The 20284-nt window shown below is 34.2% G+C and overlaps 1 long non-coding RNA gene across 2 annotated transcripts; it reads left to right on the top strand.

The window, feature by feature from the left end:
• Window positions 1-4137: 4137 nt before the first annotated feature.
• LOC112450810 lies at window positions 4138-19102 on the top strand. 2 transcript variants are annotated; one of them, XR_005234068.1, is made up of 3 exons: window positions 4138-4183; window positions 17770-17835; window positions 18671-19102. It is a non-coding gene; the product is annotated as an uncharacterized LOC112450810 (long non-coding RNA). The 2 variants fall into 2 exon arrangements; XR_005234067.1 differs by lacking the exon at window positions 4138-4183 and adding an exon at window positions 17302-17369.
• Window positions 19103-20284: the final 1182 nt, after the last annotated feature.

The following is a 20284-nucleotide window of genomic DNA, read 5'->3' on the forward strand; positions in this document are numbered from 1 at the left end:
GTTCACCACTACTCTGTGTTTTCTCCATTTCTTGATTCCACAAGTCTTGCAGGAATCAGACTTGAGTGTGGCTAGTGAAACTAAACTCAGTAATTACTTTTTTCCACATAGGTCCAGGTTTGGATAGCCATTTCTTTTTGATAAATGAAATCAAATCATCATTGCAAAACTTAATTTTACATTTACTCAGATTTAACTTTGTCCAAAATTAAAATATGTTTGCTCATCTGAAACATTTAGATGTGATAATAAAACGAAAACACAGGAAAACTGTTAAGGGAACAAATGCTTTTTCAAAGCATGGTAACTACCTGGTGTATTGGAGCCAGTAATAAGCCTCATTCTGAGTACAACAAAACTGAAGGAAAAAAAAAAGAATAAAAGGCAAATCTACCTCTCATGGGGAATTAAACATTTTTTAAGCACGTTGTTTTTGTCTGCGAGGTGTAAACTGTTGATAACATGGAGAGTATTTTCCCCATGTGTTTGTGGTAAATATGCTCCTGCTGTATTCACTTCAAAAGAAAGAAAGGAGGGAAAAAACGTAGGCAGGAAATTGTTTCTGAAAACGAGAACTCTCAGCAAACAGTCAAGTGTTTGCCGGGTCCCTGTTATTGATCAAAAACCCTGTCAACCCCCTGCAGATATATTGCCCCCCTTCCCTTTTTTGTGTTTCCAGGAGAACTGAAACTGTTATTTCACCTTGAAGGACGCACACCCCCGTGGTCCACCCACACAGGTGTTTTCACTTTCCCTGCCTGATTGTAGATTTTCTAAGAACTGCGTGAATGTGTGCACACCGTACATGATTGTAATTTCACTCATACTATTACAAGAGAGCCTTTTTCTCTCTCTCTCTCATCAGTCTCCTCTGTGACAATTCAGTGCACTTACAAAAAATAAATTTGAGCTGAGAGTTTAAATGTCAGAACAAATTATTTACTTTACACACATTCACTTAAATGCAATGATAACAATAATAAAAGCCTCATTGTATACAAGCATGCATCAGTACCAACATCCCCTGATTCTAAAAGTCCTGATTTAAAAACTAGAAAGAATAAAATATCAATAAAAAAATAGGTAGCATTCTGTAAGGAATGGCCTATTGTCTGCTGCCTTGCATTCCATTATAAATTAACATTTTTGTGTTCGCTAATGTTGATTAGCTGTGATGGCCATCTTGAACTGGGTTGACTCCAAAAGTTAATCAGTTGTAGATGTACATCTACATTTTCTAAAAGTTTCATTAAAATCTGTCCTGTGGTTCATGAGCTAATTTGCTAACAGACACACCAGGTTGATCCCAACAATTTTTGCAAAGGTTTTAATCAAATAAATTGTGCAACCTGTTGATGCTGAAACTGTGTTGGGGGTGATTTATTTACTAACCCTAATAGTGTATGTATTAGGGTATGTGATTGCTCAAATGCACTTTTTAGTGACTGGATTTAATTATATCAAATGTGATGTTTTATGTGTAGACCTATAGGACATTACTTTCAATAACTAACAGCCTTCTGGCAGCAGTGGTTTTCTTTTTCCCCTGAATGTTTAACTGTTCTTTACATCTTTTTTCATTCATTTACAGGCCCAAGTGGTTTGAGCTGTCAGGCATCAAATGACAAAGTATTATTTTTTTCTCCCCATCAGCATTTCAGCTCTTTATTATTATTAATTTTTTTTTGAATGGACAGGGTTATTGTTTGTTAGTTTTAAAGCAGTTAATCAAAGAAATACTAGCCATTATTAGACTAGCTGTAATTTGAAAGAAAATCTATGCAGTGACACATTTTGTCAAACTTGTTATATCAGGGTGTGTATTTGAAGTTAAAAGGCTTTAACACAGCTGAACAAAGTGGAAAAATTTGAAAATTCCACCCCAAAAAAAGTGGACTTGGTAGTACAAAAAACCCAAAGAAAAACAACCCCTGCAAAACCCATACACATATGGAACCAGAATCATGAGCAATATGACCAAACAAGACCAAGGCCAGAACTGGGAATAAATGTATTCTGGGAGGGCTGATTACTCAATGGACAGCAGGTGTGCTGATGAGCAAATGAACTGCAGGTGTGATGAGCTGAACAAGGGAGGCTGAGAAGGAAATGATGGTTGAGAAACAACATGACACAAAACTACAAAACTAAACATTCAAATACAAACCAGCAACAAATACTAGATTAAAAAATACTCCAAAAACCCACATGAATATCACCCACAATCATCAATGATGACCATCACAAACACAGCATAAATCATCATAAATATTTATCCAATATCAGTAGAGAATATGGCAACTTTTGTTAGTCTTCTGCAATAATATAACCATGAATGAGTGGGTGGGTTGGGGGTGTTTTAAATGCAGTTTAGATGTATCATAAAGTCCGTAAACTTAAAGCGCAGCATCTACAAAAAGTAATAAATAAATAAACTAATGAATGTTTATTTTAGGTAATCGTGCCAAGTCACATTGGACAGCCACTTCTACAAAATCCAAGGAAAGTAAAAAATCTTCTAACCCTAAAATAAAACCCCAAAAACTCTACGAAGTGTTGTACATAAGAGGATATTTTTCAACTCATAGACTGTTTCCAAATGCAGTCATTCTTTCCCACAAAACCATTTCTTCGTTCTTACATGCCTCATTTATGTCCATCTTTTTCTTCAGTTACTACATCATCATTGTGTAACTCATTTGCATAATGTTGGCCCAGTATTCAGAAAAATAATGAGCAGAAGGAACAGCTGCCTCACGGTTTATCATTATTCTCTCAATAGAAATGTTTCTGCTAGCGCTGCAATGTCTTAGTCATGCGCAAAGCTCTGTATTTGCTCTTGTGGCCATTTCTTTTTTGATTGATTGTAACTTTTAAAAAAAAAAACATTATGCACTCCCTGAAACTAAAGAATTGAACAGGAGAAATGTTAAAGAAAATATTTTTATAGCATTATTCTCACAAAAGTTGAAACATTCTCAGCATTAGCACAATGCTAATATGGTCAAATTCAGTTAGTTTCAACTTTATGTTGGCAGAACAGAGGTATGGTGAAGCTGCTGAAATTTTGGTTTATTCAGCCAAAAATGTCTGTCTGAAAATATGGCTGCAACAAAATAATTTTAATTAGCTTATAGCAGATACAGCTCTAAATCACAGAACTGTAGGAACCACATGAGGAGGAACAGCAGGACAGTTAACAGATCCCACCACAATCCGTTCAGTCCCCAGCCACTGTTTTGTTGACTACATCTTCCTTGCCATCCATCTTCTCAAAGCTTTGCTTTCTCAGGGGGTGCAAGAAGACTTATGATGATATGTGGAATTTTCTTCTTTAATCCACTAAATGCAGGAGGAAAACAACATGATCATCATTTTACCTGTGCACTTGTCTCAGAACAAATGAAACTTAATGACAGTGAGGTCCTTAAGAGGGACAGAAATGAGAAGACGAGCAAAATTGGATGCCAAAGAAACATTAGCATTTTATGATTATGCTTTGCTACGGATTTTGTGTGTGTGTGTGGGTGAAAAAGGAGATATGAGGAAAACTCTATAATTCTTGCCATCTTTAATTACCAATTGCAATATTAATAAATTACTGGGGGAAACAAGAATACTGCAGCTCTGTGGAACAGATAAAGAAGAAACAGGATGTTTAAAACTACAGCCTTTACTTACTTATAATCTAGACAGATAACAATATTAAACTATAGATTTATGCAGTTCAGTAAATTTATAATATAAATAGTTCTTAAACTTTGCAAACTATAATCTCTCAGAAACTTTGTTACTCACATAATCAGTCACTTCTAAATGCATTATAGTATTGTATGCCATGACACATAAAACAGAAATAAGAAACAAGAGTTATAAAAATAATTTTGATACTGGAATTTATTTGGAGTTATTTTGTACCTAATATTCGGTTTTGATTTGTGGTTTCTGCACTTTTTATTTGTGTTTTTGTAGTTGGTTCATTTTGTCTTGTTGTTTCTCAGTTTTTCACTCAAAGCACAAAGCACCTTAAACACCTGTGCCTCGTCTGTCATCAGTACACTTGTTCTCACTTACTAATCACCCACTGCTGTGTATATAAGGTTCACGGTCTTGTCAGCATAGTTTGTTTCATTTTTACTTTTTCAGGTTATTATTCTCATCAAACATCAAATATCAAATCCAGGTCATTAACACTATTAATATTCTAGCATAAGTACAGTTTCATAATGCCAAATAAATAATACAAACTTGCAACTGTTTCCAAAACTTGTGTAAAAACTGAAGTATTTCATGGTCTACTGGTAAAGGAAATTTAAATTTAATGAAGCTTCTCCTTTTCACATAAATACAAAGGTAATTGAAGGCCTAGCATATATATAAATAAATATATATATAATATGGCTATTTATTTAGTTTACTAGGCAAACAGAGTTGACTCCAAAAGGGTAATGTCGAAATTTTAAATTAATATTTTGTGCAATATGTTAACACTCAGAATGTGTTTTGGATAAGTCTCAATTACTACCACACCACCCTCAGTATCTGTATCACTGATGGAGTTATGGTAATTTTTTTATACTATAGGTTTGCTGTGGCAGCCATCTTTAAATGGGGTAGACTCCAACAGTTAATGAGTTGTAGATACATTCAGTGATTACTTTTAGCAAGTTTCATTTATGCAGTGGTGTATGAGATATTTTGGTGACAGTCACATGAAAAAACATTCATGTACAGGCAAAGAAAAAAACTATCGCCCACCTTTTGTCTTTTTACAGAGGGCAATAATAAACTATATAGCATGTGGAGGAAAAAAAAATGAAATTCAGTGTTATCAGTAACATTATTAAACCACTGGCAGATGCAACAAATATCAATCAACATGGGCTTTTTAAACAATACGTTGTTTCTTGATGCTTGTGTATTTTATTTTGGCACACTGACCAATAGGACATTTTTTTTTTTTTGTAGAACTAAGCCCCCACTTTACAGCTACATTCTCCTCAGGAAAAATGTTTTCTTGCATGGCTGAAGAAACAGAGAGCTGAAGGCATCCCAGCATCAAAAATGTCCTACATTTCAATCAGATCAAGAACCTGTTGGTTGCGATGAATTGAGCCCAATCCACTCCGGTCCCACTGAGTCATATACATGATCCAAAGGACCCCCGGTCAATTTATCGTCTTCACACAACCCAGAATACACTACATGTCAGAGCTCTTTGGCAGCACAGTGTGAAACTGCACAAAATTACTCAGGGGCTGTTAATTGTTTGGCTAATTATTGCTGGACACAGTTGACATTTAAAAAGTAAAAAAAGAAAACCAGGCATTTCAAGAAATATTTTTAAAATATCAGTGTGCTGTTAAACAGCCTATACCTGATTGTAACTTTGCTAATCTTTAAGACGAAATAAATGAGCATGTAAAAACTTTTTTTTTCAACAGTAAACTTCTCTGACAGAGGCTCCTTTTGTAGATATGCCCTTAATATATATATATTTTTTTCATATTGCTTCAGCAGGATAATTTGGAGCTCAACCCAACATTATTGTAGGACACATTGAGCATCTTTTTGAGGATGCGAAGATCAACTTGGCATTAATGGACTTGTCTGTGTTTGGTGCCATAATTAAGAATTCTACAGGAAGGAATTTAGCAAAGTCCACAGGCTCCATTAACTCAGACTACACTGCATGCTCCATTTGTACTTCCTGCATTCATAATTTACTCATTTTTCCTCCATGCTGCTCTTGTGCCGCCTTGGGCATTTATATTTACTTACAGGTTTACTCTTGTGGGCAGACTCACATGTCAGTTTACACAAATGCATGTCTTAAAGTTTTTAAATCAGTTTTTCTGACTTTGTATTTTTAGAACATCTTATAGCAGTTAGTTTTTTTTTCACATTATCACTATAGCACTTTGTAATTTCTTTTAACTTTATAATCCTTATAATACCCTCCCACTGGTTCTTTGAGGTTTAATACATACATACATGCATACACACATATACGTACATGTTTCACAGACTGAACAAATCATGTCATAAAATGTTAAGAATTTATTTTAGCAGTTCATTATGATGTAAAAAAGAAACCGAAATCAATGGAACTAAAAATTCTAGGAAGATTATGTAAGGAGAGTTTCGTTTATTGAGAACTGTGAAGGCCGATTTGTGAAAAACATCTTTTCTGTGCTGCAGTTATTGTTTAAATAAAATTAAGTAGGAGGCTTGAGCTCATTGCTCTCAACAAAACATTTAGTAAACTAATTTAGAAAGAATTTTTACTTTTTACAGAAATTTCAATGAATCACAAAGAACTGAAAAGCAATATTTATTTATTTTTTGATTAAGCAGGTTGAGATTGTGATAATAATTTTGTCACGTTTTAGAGTGTATTTTATGTAAAAGAATTCATGTAGACTTCCTAAAAAAAAAAAAAAGCAAACGAGGAGAAAGTTTTACATTTGATGTGTATTTGTAATGCATTTACATCCCAACCCCATGTTGTAAAGTTCAAATTCAAGGACTTCATTAGTGAACAGATCAACTTGGGTGTCATATGCTTCCCTGTCTCTCACTAGCTTCAAATTTCAGTTTCCAACAAGAGAATTAAGTTGCTAGTTGCATTAGTTGTTCAGATGCCAGAAAGCCCTAGGTCTACAGTTTGTCTGCAGAGACATATCAGCAACTACTCTGTGAAACAGAAGAAGCTATATTGGACAACAGCAACAATCAAAAACATTTACTGCAAGGCCTTAAATGTACTCAGATTGTAGTACAATTACATAGAATATGCACACAAAATCAAACAGAACTATGCTGGTATTAATGAACTAAAAAAGTGTTGTATATCATCACCTTTTTTATTAATTTTGTTTTACTTTCAAAGCATAGGGATTTGCTAGCTTTGTTGATCAGATGTCAGTTTAGGACACTGACTCTTGTATCAATAGTCAGACTCTGTTACTGTTTGCATATGCTCTGTACATACTAGCTGTGTTTTACATATTGAAACTGCAGGCTACATCAGTAACATCTTATAGAATAAGGTATTCTTGAACTGTTTTAAAATGCACATTTCAAATGAGGTCTCCTGTGAGGTAGCAGCCACTGTAACACTGAAGAATCGCATTATACTTTAAAAAACAAAATGCTGCCTTTTTTTTTTTCTTTTCAATTTAGCTTTGTGACAATTAAAACTGTATAAATTTTGAGAGGAAACTTGGATTATATTAATCTTTTACTTGGGGTCAATTGTTAAAGATAAAAATAAATCATCAGGCATTGGTATAAATTGAAATTACATCTCCCTTGAATTAAATTGCTTTAAAAATGTTTGCTCAGAAAGGTTACATCTGGCAGTCATGGCACAATTACATTTACCAACTTTACTTTATATTCAATATACTGAACAAACCTTCTGGTGACTTTTTGACAGATTCACAACGTATGAATTTTCTGTCCCTTTGGCTGTGGTGACTTTATTTAAGAAGCAGTAAAAGGTGGTGTTGGTTGCTTGCAACCTCTGGGTGAAAGCGCTAAAACACAACACAGAGGCTATTAGGGCATATCAGGTGTGATCAGCGAATGGGGACATGGGACATTAATCTTTACAAAATAGGACAATAAGTTCTTTATACTCTATAGTAGACAACTAAACATGCAACTCTATTCACAAGGGGAACTAAAAACAATGTTTTTTTGTTTTGTTTTTAAATCACAAAAAAATATTACTGTGGAATATTTTAGCATAAAAACACATTTGTACAGAAACCTGCTGTGCTCTGGTGTAGTAAAAACCAGTGTCCCCTTGCTGTGCCTGCAGAAAAATGACAAATTACTCTCGTCGAGAGTGTTTAAAATTGCCTAAAGATATTGAAAAGCATTGCATCAGAACACAGGTTTTATTTAAAATGACTCATTTTATTGACCTTTATGTGTGTGCATTGTAACTGAAGATCAGCTAATGACTACTTGTTAAATATCCCCTAAATTTTCTTGGCAGGATAATTAATGAGGTAATTATATGTATGAGTGCAGAATCATCAAAAAATCAGTGATTTTTTCACTCTTTCTCTGTCCTCTCTTTTTATTGTCTTTCTGTGTTTTACATCTCTCATTATTTCCATTGTGTTAGAGCTCACTTGCAGTGAGCAACTTTGATAAAGTCTCCTAAACCTATTTATTTTATGGAACTCTGAAATATTAGAAAGAATACAGCAGTGAGAATGTGTTAAATTTGTGTATAAAAGGCATAACTCATAGCCTTTTATTATTAGAGCCATTGAGCATTGGAAAGCTTTATTTCCAACAGAGACATTCACTTTAGCTCAACACGAGCTAACTACACTACAACTGTGTTGTTTTTAGCATTTTTATGTATGCAACAATGCAAAGTCAAAATTAAATTTAGTGTACACGGTTCTAAATATGTTTCCACAGAATACCTTTTTTCTTCTCTGTTCTAGCTAAGGCATGGGTTCCAAGGTAAGGTCACTTCAGTAATGTTTACAAGACTCCCTTGAACAATCTCAACACTTAAAGGTCTATTTAGCAAAATCCAGCCATATTTGCAGGTTTGTGAAGCTGTACAGTAGTGATTTAAGCTATATGATCATACAATGGTGTCACAATTGTCACATTTACATCTAAATCTAGTAAAAAAAACTTAATGTTCTTTTTAAATTACTATAAATTGTTCAGTCGCATTGTGTTTCTATCATTTTTCCAATATTACAAATACAAGCATGTTAATATTGGGGAGTTTGGAAAATTTGGATGGTCAGATAAGAAAAACAAAACTAATGCTAAAGTTAAAGATCTAAATTTATACAACTCTAATCAGTTAGACCACAAAACTTGTCTTAAAGGGGACCTATTATGCAAATATGTCTTTGACTTAAAAAAAAATGAAATTGTGGGGAAAAAAGTTATTTTCTGCATCTGAAAGAGTTGTAATTGTTCCCAAGTTTTAAAACTTCTTTTTGTCATAATGGGAACTTAATTTATTGCTTCTAATAAACAAAACTGGCCATTATAACAGACTAACATGCCATTTTGTGAGTCAGTTCAATCCATTGCAATGAGTCAAACGTTGTTTTTACATTATAACAAATGACCTTTGCATGAACATACGTAATACTCATTGCTTATTTTAAAATGTTGATATTGTAAATAATGAAACACTTTTCAAAAAATGTACAAAGTAAAAGTAATTATGAAAATATATTCTTATCATGTTGAGAGAAAATCTGCCACATTAGAATATATATACACAATTTTACTAAACTCAGAACATTATCATATGCCTTTAAAGCAGCACCTATGCAATTTTTTTTTAACCACATTCATTGATGTTCTGTGATTATAAATTGGCGTATTTTTGCTGAGTTTATGTAAAATGACAAGAAATGAGCTTGTGAAGAAGACCTTGCCTTGGGCACCTTTGGGGATTTATTTCCTCTGCCATAAACAAAACACTCTTCCTCAAAACATTAGACAAAGTAGGCGAGGTTAAAAAGAGAGAGAGAAAGAGGGCAATAAAAAAATAGACAAAGTGGAGGGACCAAAGTACTGACTTGCTAAATTAAAAAAAAGAGAGTTGTCAGCCCTTGTATCAATTAGGCAGAGGTTTTGAGAGATTTGCCAACAGATCTAAATAAACTGCTGGTCATCTGGGTCTCATTGAACTCTTAATGTCTCAAAAGTAAACTTTTCTGTAGGTATGTTTTTTTTGGTTTTGTTGTTGTTCTAGTACAGCACTTTACTCTAGCTTTACTTTACTCCTCTACAAGTCTCTTGAATCTTTTGTTTCAAACAACTTTTACCATTTAACAAAATTTAGACACTGGGTAGATCTAATCATACAGAACTAATGGTAACATTTGCAACTCTTGAGTTGTCATCACTCAGTAAGTTAATTTCAAATTCTTCTATATCCATTCATCCATTTTCTATACATCCTCAATCCTGTTCAGGGTCAAAAAGAGTTGATGCTTTTCTTTAGCAGTCAAGAGCTGAGAGGCAGGGAATGTGTATTATGAAGCATGTAAATGTAGTTAACTAGACAGCTGAATAAAATCCTATTCATTAATTAGATTTCACAAATACAACAATACGCATCAAATAGAGAAAAAGGTCTTTTTAAATGTGTTCAGCTTATTTTGTTCAATGAGCATAACTGGTTATTGAACACATTTTTTTTATCTGAATAAATATATGCAAATGTCTTCCTCCTTTCAAGGATGACAAGACTAAAAGAAAAAAAATACTCACTTAAGAAGCAAGCTTTATAGGCCTGTTTAGTTTATTTCTGTTAATACTTTTTCATTTTATCTTGTGCTAAGAGGCATAAATTCATAGAACATAATTCACTTTTAAATAATTGTCTGTGTGCTGGAAAAAAGTGCACTTATGATCAGGGTGTGTATTATTTGTGCAATTGGCGCTTTGTGAGTACCAAAGAAAAGACATTTAAAAAGAGTTCTGGAAGGGTAGAGGTTATAAAATAATGTCTCAGAACAAGTTTTTTGGTTTTGTTTTTAAATGTGCAAGCATATTTGGAAAAAATGTTAAAGAAGGTCACAACTCTTGTCCATAGAGAAGATTTGCTCTTTTAAATTCCAAACGAGAAACCATAATTCACTCTTTCAATGTGTGTGCTAATGGTGTTTCTTCTAACTCTTAATGCTAACATATGTAAGCAACACATAAATCATTGTGAATCCTCTGGTCTTAGCTGCAAGAGTAAGTCAGCATGCACTCTTGACATTGGTGGAATTGAATACCCAGTACATTGCTGCTTTGTGGCCATTTTTCCTGTTAGTTTTGAACAAATCTCAAAGTTTTAATGCTAAAAGACAAGAATGTATAAAGAATTGTATAAATGTAAAAAAAATGTTTTGTTTTAGGTTTTTTTTATTTTGTTGTTTTGAGTTTGTTTTTGGATTCTGTTGTGCTAAAGGTTGGTTTTGATTGATCAGTTAAGTTTTTGGTTTTTCTCCATCGATATCATTATATCCTCGACAGTCTCTAGTTTCAAGTCCCTACAACCTACTTAGCTCAATTTGGTAAGGAGCACACTTGTTTCCATTCATCATTGTCTCTCCCAGTATGTATAATCCTTGGTTGTCCTTAGTCAGTTAGATCCTCTTGTTAAATACTGTTTTTTTCTGCTTGTCATGTCATCATATGGTACCCTGAATTCCCCCATGTGAGTTCTTTTAAAAGTTCAAGCTTTGATCCAGAATCTGTCTCCTGCTCTCCAGCATTTGGGTTCATTCTATTCCGATCACAAAACATAACAACTATTATTAAATTATTGTTTGTTTGTTTTCATACAATCTGGTGAGTGAACATTATCAACTGAATGAATAAAGTGTGTGAAAAAGACAGAAGATATAACTAAAAGCTCTGTACAATAACAAAATATTTCAAAATCAAATAGTGAGTAACAAACCAATAACCCAAAACCATGATGGTCACAAGCAATAACAGAAAATTACAGTATCTTCAAGCATTTTGTTTAGTTAGAAAAAACAAATTCTGTCAACAAAAAAGCCCTCTAAAAGAGCAATTTCAGAGTTAATTTACCTTTACAGATTTGCTATTTGCTGATGATGGTGTATTGATAGGCTAGCATTGCTTAATATCACTGATTTCATTTTGAAATAATATTTTGGTAAGTGTTCAGTTGTTGGTTCATTCAACGTTTTAACTTGAACCTGTCTCGGGTAGAAGTATTGGGAAGTTTGGTCTGTGATGTTTTCAATATCCTGGATTTATCCTCAAATCTTATCAGTCAGAATGGTACCTTTGTGTGGTGTGTTTGATACCTCCTGAGTGAAAATTGTATGCTTCTCTTTAGTCTATCCATCTCCCAGTCATGCTTTCTTCTTGGATTGATGTCAGATGGTTCAGTCTGTACGCACCTAAGAGTACACACTGCTTTAAAAAAGTAAAATCCTACCTAATCCTCAATGTCCCACATAGAGGCAGTGAGTAATCTTTAGTGTCCCACATTGGGATTATCGCAAGTTTTGTGGGTTCCTGAAAGAAATACTTCAGTCACTTTTTTCTAAAATATTGTAGCATGAAATATGTTATGTAATGGGGACTACTGGTTATTTAGTGAAACCTAAACTAAAATTAGAGTGCAGTTGATGGCTGTAATACCAGATAGAAGAGTAATTAATGAATTATTCAGTTGTCAAAAATGCTTAAATTGCAAATATTCGACACAAAGCATTAGACTGACTAGATTACGCAAAAATGCTAACAGTGAATTGTGTCCACTGATTGTGGTGTAAATATTTTGGCATTTCCTTACAGAGGTCAAAATCCTAAAAGAAGTGTTGTTCAGCTGTGTGGTGAGAAAAGAAAATTCTGACTCATAAACACTGAGTGGCCATGGGAATTTTATGTAACTTACATAATTTTGCTTTTATTCCAGATTTGTCTAGTAATTTATCCTTTTCTGGAAATAAAAATGTTTTCCACTCTGAAACTAATTATGTTTGATCCATAGTAATTGCTTTGCCTTTAATGCAACAGATCCACTGAGGAAACTTCTGATTCGTAAATATTCCGAATATGCAACCGATGTGTTGCATTATTCATAACTAGTTAATAGCATATTTTGTTATACTGTAATCTAAAGTGTTTTGCAAAAATGTGATTATTATAAACAATATTGTGAACAAACTAATATTCAAGTGAGGACTCTCCAGTGCATCTGAACTGGCTTTGCTTTCACTACACACATGCACTCACTCAATCACTCACTCAACTCGCACTCAATCCCTGCCTGGCAGACCTCCCCGCTTAACTGGGCTTGTAAATCATCAGCTCAGCATCAATGGAGGAACATTTGTTACCTACAACGCACGCCTGATTCAGCAATTCTTTAACTATCCTCAAGGAGCAAGGCGTGTCAAGGCAGGTGGGAATGGGGTTGAGGGAGGGGGACTTTTTAAAAGGATGATCAAACTATCAATATTCTGCTGTTTACCAGATGGGGTGTCGTATGAAGAGAAACGAGGCCTTGTGCCAGGTTACAAGAGCTTGACCCAGTGTTTTTGTCTCTGGTCAAGGGATAATTCAGACAATTTGAAGTGGGGTTCTGTGGAAAGGTCATGAACAATTCTTATCTTACCTGTTGTAGATGGCTCTTTAAACAACCTTTAAATGAAAATGGGCTTTACTTTCACCAGATTATTGGGCAAACAGCTAGTCCAAGCAGGATCAAAACCAAAAGTATTTGGTGGCTCTTCAAATAACCTCAATCTTAAGTGTATAGGCATATTATAGAAAGAATATTATAGATATGTAGAAAAAGCCATGCAATATGATAATTTGCTAACATCCATAACAGTAGTGAAAGCTAGATGTAGCAATTTTGGTGCAGCCGGATAAACTAATGGCTGGAACATCACATTTCTGATGGGGGAGAGTGCAGTGTTACATTGACAGCACAGTAAATGTTTATAAAACGAGTTTTACCAATGCTGTTGTCTTTTTTGTTTCGTTTTGTCTTTTTTATATTGAAGTTCTTTAAGGATAGCAGCTATTCACTTTGGTCTTGGCCCCATCATCTTAGAATGTTATAACTAGAAACAGGACTGGAAGCCACAAGTTGAGGCCACAGATAATGACCACCCTCTGGTGGCTGGCTGGGATCTAACTTTTGAGTCCCATCCCTCCCTGTAAACAAATTGGGCATTTTCCTGACTTAACTATAAAAATGCACTTTATACAGTTAGTTTTATTTATTATTTGAGGCCTAAATGTTTCGTGTTATATTGCGATTGACAATGTGACAGCCTGATAGAGAGTTAGGAGGGTGTGTAGACTGGACTTTTGTATCAATGGTACACATCCCTACTATGCAGACTCTGGCTCCAAAAATACAACATCTGCGGCACCTAAAGGCTTCAGTTTTGACTAGTGGAAGTTAACAGAGTCACTTCATCAATCTTTACTTATGTTGTTGGGTGCCACTTATAACAGCAGGTATCATCAATCAGTTGAGAATTATATTTTATTTCTCTAAACTAAGGTTGTTCAAAGAATTATCTCAAACTGATGAGATAATAATTGTTCATAACTTTTACGCAAAATCCTATTTCAAAAATCTAAACTTTTCATTCAGCTTTATCTGTTTTGTTTTGGTTATTTAAGCTGCTGAATTTTATGTTGCTATGAAATATATTTTTCTACCTTTTCATTAAGGTTCATTGAATTTTTAAGATAATAAATGTCCATTTTGACACCATAATTTCTCATCATGACAAATTTATAGGTAGGTGGTTATAATTAATCGGTATGGATCTTTGGTAAATTATAACAGAATCAAGCCCACATGGTCTCACAAACCTGAGGAAAGCACTGTTAAATCCCATGAGGATGGTTGATGGCTGTCTGCTGGTAATAAAAAATTAAGCACCAAAGTGGAAAATTGCCATGTGTAAATAAAAATCAGGCTGAATAATGAAGCTTGATGGAAATTTTAAAACAATCAAAGCTGCCATCTGCTATTTTTCATGGATTCTCTGAGAAAAGGAGCTGTATTCCATGGTCTATTTATCACTAATTTAACTTTTTTTTTTTAGAACCTTCTATGAAAAAGAAGTGTTTATATTGTTGATTAAGTATGTGTTCTATAAGACAAAAAAGGCACTGAAACTGTTTTTTCACAAATCTTTTTAAATAAATTCAATCAAGTAAATATTTGCTTGTTTTCATCTTATGCTTTAAAACCATTTCATGTCTATAACTAAGGATGAAAAAAGTTAAAGTGTGTCGAAGACTAGGCTTAAAAAGGTTTGGTTGACACAGAAAAAGAAAAGTCACAACAAAATTACTCCCAAGTTCTAGCCTAAAAAACAACAAATATAAAAACAAGAGGGGTTTTCAAGTGCAACTTAATAGCAACATTGAAATAAATATCAAACAGAATATAATAGATCATGCAGTCATGATTTATTCACTATGAGAGCAGCAGAAAAAGATAAATATTTAAATATGGAATATGTAAATGGTTAAAGACCATGGCAGATGTGGAAAGGAAACATGTTACATAAATGACGTCTCAGAACCATTTAAAGTAGACTAGACAGTTTTGTCAAACTGTTGGTTTTACAATAAATAATATATTTACTGAGAAAGAGTTGGGGGTTTTTGCTCTACTTTGTTCCTGTAGGCAACTTGTACCCTTTCAGGTGTTTCTTCCTCCAGAACTGGTGCACTGTCATCCTGTGGTGTCTGGGATGCTGGTCATGTCCCTGCCGTTTCTCAGCCCTGCACCTTATTGTTTATCTGTGATGTTCAGTTTGCATGTGTGTGTGTGTGTCTCTCTCTGTGTCAAGGCCCACCGCCTCCCAACCTGGCTGTCAGCAACCACAGCATTAACCAGGGTAGGATGTTTCTAATTAAACACTGGTAATGATAAGACTGGGTAAGAGGAGGGGGAGACACACTCATTACACTCGGAACAGATGCTTTGACTAACCCCTGCCAGCCTGCCTTGATGCCCACAGTGTGAATACATACATATACAGTAGATCTCTTTGTCTTTCTTCATGAAGCAGAGGCTTGGTGCTCAATGCCAAGGCAACCCACACATCTCTGCTAAATGTCAGTTATTCTCTCACACTCTTATTGACACATTTACATTTTTATATAAAATACTTGCAGGTGTCCCTTTTTTATTTGTTTGTAATTTGTTTTCGTTTTTTGTGGGCTCCCTTTTCAATTATTCCATATTATATTTAACACTAACCCCCAATGACTCCCTTATTTACAGCTCAACACTAACATATACTGATGGACTTTATAATTTATTTGGGAAACTCTTATTTGAATGCATAATAAGAGTTTAAAGACATGACATAATTATCTAAAGGTGGAGTCAAATTTAAACAATAGCATTAGTAGAGCACAAAATTAGGCTCTTGTGCATTTGAAGTCTCAGTCTTTTAATTCATGGTTTTTGTTCCATCTTATTTGTGGTATTCATCCTTGCTTCCTGTTTTATTGTGCAAGAAAAAAGTGCTTTGGTCCTTTAGTTAAGTTTTCCTGCTGCATTTGTCTTACATCTAGTTTCAGTTTCTAAAAGGCACACTTGAAACTTATTGCAGTCACGAAGAATGATTTCATTTCATGGGCACTTCTGGAAGATTTTCAAAGGTTTTCAAAAAAAAATAGACATATGCCCTCGTACAAATACTATTTTTATTAATTCCTTTGTACAGTTGTCATAGTGGCTATTCAAGGACTTGTAGTTCTTGACATGTACATTTCGCAGTGCTATGTCCTTTGTCCAGAACAGTGGAACAATTCTTGGACATGGGAAATCACATCTCTAACCTTCACAGCAAGAAGGTTGCAGGTTCACAACCTAGTTGGATCTTTTCTGTGTGGAATTTGCATATTCTTCCCATGCATGTTTCCTCCAGGTACTCCAGCTTCCTCCCACAAACCAAAAAATGCATGTTAGGATATCTGGTAACTCTAAATTGCTACTAGGAGTGAGTAAGAGCATTAATGGTTCTCTGACTTGTTTGTCTCTAAGTGGCTGTGTCCAGGGTATGCCCTGCCTTCCACACAATGACCGCTGGAGATGGGTACCAACTCTCCTGCAACCCTGTAAAGAAGATGGATGGATGGATGCCCTTAAAGCTTCATAATATTTAAATATTCTTCCACCTGGGTTGAAGTGATTAGACTAGTCTGTGTAATATGAACTGCATTATGGATGCTGCAACAAATTAATTAAAAACTGAAGTGGTTGCTGAAGAGAAGCAAAACCTCAAAAATGAAAACCAGTTGTGTGGTCTTCAGGAATTTCTTTTAACTGGTCATGTTGTGAATATTGACCATGTTGCTTTTCTAGATAGGAAAACAGATAAGCAATCAGATAAGCAGTCACTTGATAATACATATAAGGTTTTGTTATAACAAAATGGTTTCTAGCAGTTTTTATTATATTTTTTTAAGAAATACTTCAAAGTTTATGACAGCATGACATGCAACATCTGGCTGATGTATTAATGTATTCAAACAGCAATTATTTTTTTGTTGAAGTAGTAATAGTAATAGTTGTTGCTGTTTTGGATTTTTGAGACACATACAGTAAAGTTGTGTAATAGTTCTTCAAAAGATTATTTGATTGTGTAAATTTATGATAGCATTTGTAGCCTAAGTTACCATTCCACTATCATAAGTTGCACACAGTGTTCTTCTATCCACTGCATTGTCAGCCTTGTAAATTCTCATGGTTAACATTAAAGCTTTAATTTACAGTCTAATGTTGTCATCAAGGGGCCAAGGCCTGTGCAGGTCTCCGCCATCAATCTGATTGCCTGCAGGTGATGACCAAGTTGCATATTGTCACAATTCCAATGCATTATTTACAATGAGACATTAAAAAGTAATGTGTATTAATAAACAGGCCCAAGGCCAGAGGGCACAAGCACATTTAATCCAATCGTATTTCTCCTCGCTTTCATCAAGAAGACACCTCATGATAAATTTATGGCAAAACCAACACTCAAGGGCTTTTCTCTTGCCAGAGCTCATTTATGTGAGGAGTCATTATGGTTACCATAGCAAAGATACTGTATTTACACATTATGTATTCAAGTATTGTTTTTGACCTGTTCGGTGTTGTTCCTAAACGTGCAGTTGTCGATTTGTGTTTCAGTTCAATTTTAATATTTTAGTTCTCATGTGTCTAATCTTAACAATCCCTGTTGTCATCACTTTCAGACTTCTCAGCCATGTCTTCCACTGGATGTATCCTGTGAGATGGACTCGTTCCAGCCAAGTTAAGAGGTCAAAAGATTATTTGAGTAATTTTTAACATGAGAATGGAAAGAAAGTCAACTTTAATTCAGCAGAAATATAAATAAATATAACACACGCTAAAGCAAAGTAAAACCTTCCAAGCAAACTACAAAAAAAAATCTGATACTTGAGTCTGATAATGAACTTTTCAGTATCAAAGCTGTGGATGTCTGTAGGCTACTCCTGACATTAACCTACCAACATTCAATTATGATAGAGAAATTGAAATTTCAGTAATGCCTAAACTTGCTCTTAATTGCATAACGGCACATGATTTGAATATTATACCATATGCATGCTACAAGTTGGATTCAAGTCTATTTATGCTTCAGTTTGTATAAAAATTCCAAAGCTTTATAGCAAATACAATCAAGTATCACACATTAGAGGTAAAATTAAGACTACAATTTCATTTACCTATATGGCTAAAGGTTGGCTGTTTTCTGAACACTTCATTTTCTAAATCACCTCCATAATCCATAATCCAGGAAATAAAAGTATTTCCTAGATCAATATCAAATTAATAATGTTCACTTTTTCAAACATCATTGAGTTTTGCCACAAGGGAATTTCACAAATTGTTTTTTAATCTCGATTTGTGTGTGAGAGACAGATTTTCTTGAAAAAAAAAAAAGTTTTGAAATAAATTATTAAACTTGAGCTACTGGTTTTATCTTAAACTTAAAACCAGCATTGACATACAGTTCATTGACAACATGCAGTGAAAATATTTAATATTAATATAGTGGAAAGTGAAATATTCTATCTTACTGAAAGAAAGATCTGTGCCATTCTTACCCTTTTTTACCCTTTTTTACTCCAGGCAAGTGCTGTGAGTGCCCCCACATCTGCTAGAGATTATGTAAGAAGCAGCAGCTGCATCATCTGCTGAGAGGGAAGCACCTCACCCCCCGTCCCTCCATGGCTGAGATAGAATCTCCTCTTCATCGATTCTTGGTTTGAGGAAAAACTGCTATATTTAAGGCCTTGCTGCTTTTCTCAAGAAGGGGCCGGTTTAGTCAACTCTACAAAAAATCAAGTCAGTTCAGTCAGAATAAGAATAAATCTGAGTCATGCAGAACTCTTGTCTGTGGAAATAAATAAGAACAAATGTGTAGATGTGGAAAAATAAAACCCGAAAGAGAAATTCATATATAAAATGTTTTAAAATAGAAGTCTTTAATAAGATCTCTTGTGATTATATGCAGATGTTTTTGTTTTTCTTTCTGATCTCAGTTCTATAATTTTCTTGCATTATTATGGACTTTTTTTAACTAAGCTACTTTTAGTGATTTATGATACTTTTTTTGTATCCAAAAGTTTGCATAAAAAATGAAATAATGTTAATGTTAAGTCTTTGTCTTTTCACATAACTTAAACTTTAGTTGCTGCCATCTACATATAAAGGATTACGTAAAGCAAATGTTTTCTAAAAATACAAAATATTAAAAGCATTTTTGACCCAACAAAATCTTTTTCGTGGTCCTGCCAGATGCATTCTGTGTAAATACTCTAGTTCACACTGAGCTACAACTTAAAGGGCTACTTCAGGATCTTTGAAGTAGGGTTCTGTGGAGTTGCTATCAGCAGTCAGTATCTTATCTCCAGCAGACAGCAGCCTGAAAAATCTCAGAGGGAAAATCGTGTTAAAAAGTCAAACTAAGTGGCTCAGACTGGGGCCAGTTACAAACAGATTTATGCTTCTTTAAAAAAGGTCCAATCACAAAAAGGTTATAGTACTTTGTGTTTATTTTATGAAGTTTTGCACCAATGTTACTTTTACATCAGACTTTTTCTTTTTTTTTGTGCTTTGGCCCATTATTAATATTATGTGAAGAACATGTGTTGCAAAACAGAAAAGTTAACCATAGTTGGCCAAAGTAAATATCTAAAGTAAATGTAATGTGACCTCACACATAATGGCATTTACAAGGTTTGAGCAAAACAAATATAACTCATTTCAGGATTAGTTTAGTTTAAAACTCTGGTATGAAAGGTGGTGGGCAATGTGCATTCCTTCAAGAAATGCTAGGTGTTGAATTTGCTATTATTATTATTATTATTTCAATTTCTTCCCCCCAACTGATAGTTACCTGATTATGTTTAGTTGTGTTTCACACAAAACAAACACTTTAGTGTAAACAACTATAGACTTATGTAAGTAATTGTTCAGTGCAAAAGTGACAATTGTGACAATCATAAAAGGATTTGCTAAAACTGCTATAACATTTTTGAGATTTGAATTATCCATTTTTGTGATACTTCACGGTCTTCACTTTTGTAATTGTCCAAATTATGATTGCTTTGAGTGCTGTCTACTGTAGATGAGATAATGACTGCTGATAGCAACTCCATATAACTCCACTTCCAAATATCTGAATTATCCCTTAAGTATATGCAAATTAAACCTGTTATTCTATAAAAAGGGTGGATAATA

The sequence above is a fragment of the Kryptolebias marmoratus genome, linkage group LG14 (genome assembly GCF_001649575.2).
Source record: "Kryptolebias marmoratus isolate JLee-2015 linkage group LG14, ASM164957v2, whole genome shotgun sequence".
Lineage (NCBI taxonomy): Eukaryota > Metazoa > Chordata > Actinopteri > Cyprinodontiformes > Rivulidae > Kryptolebias > Kryptolebias marmoratus.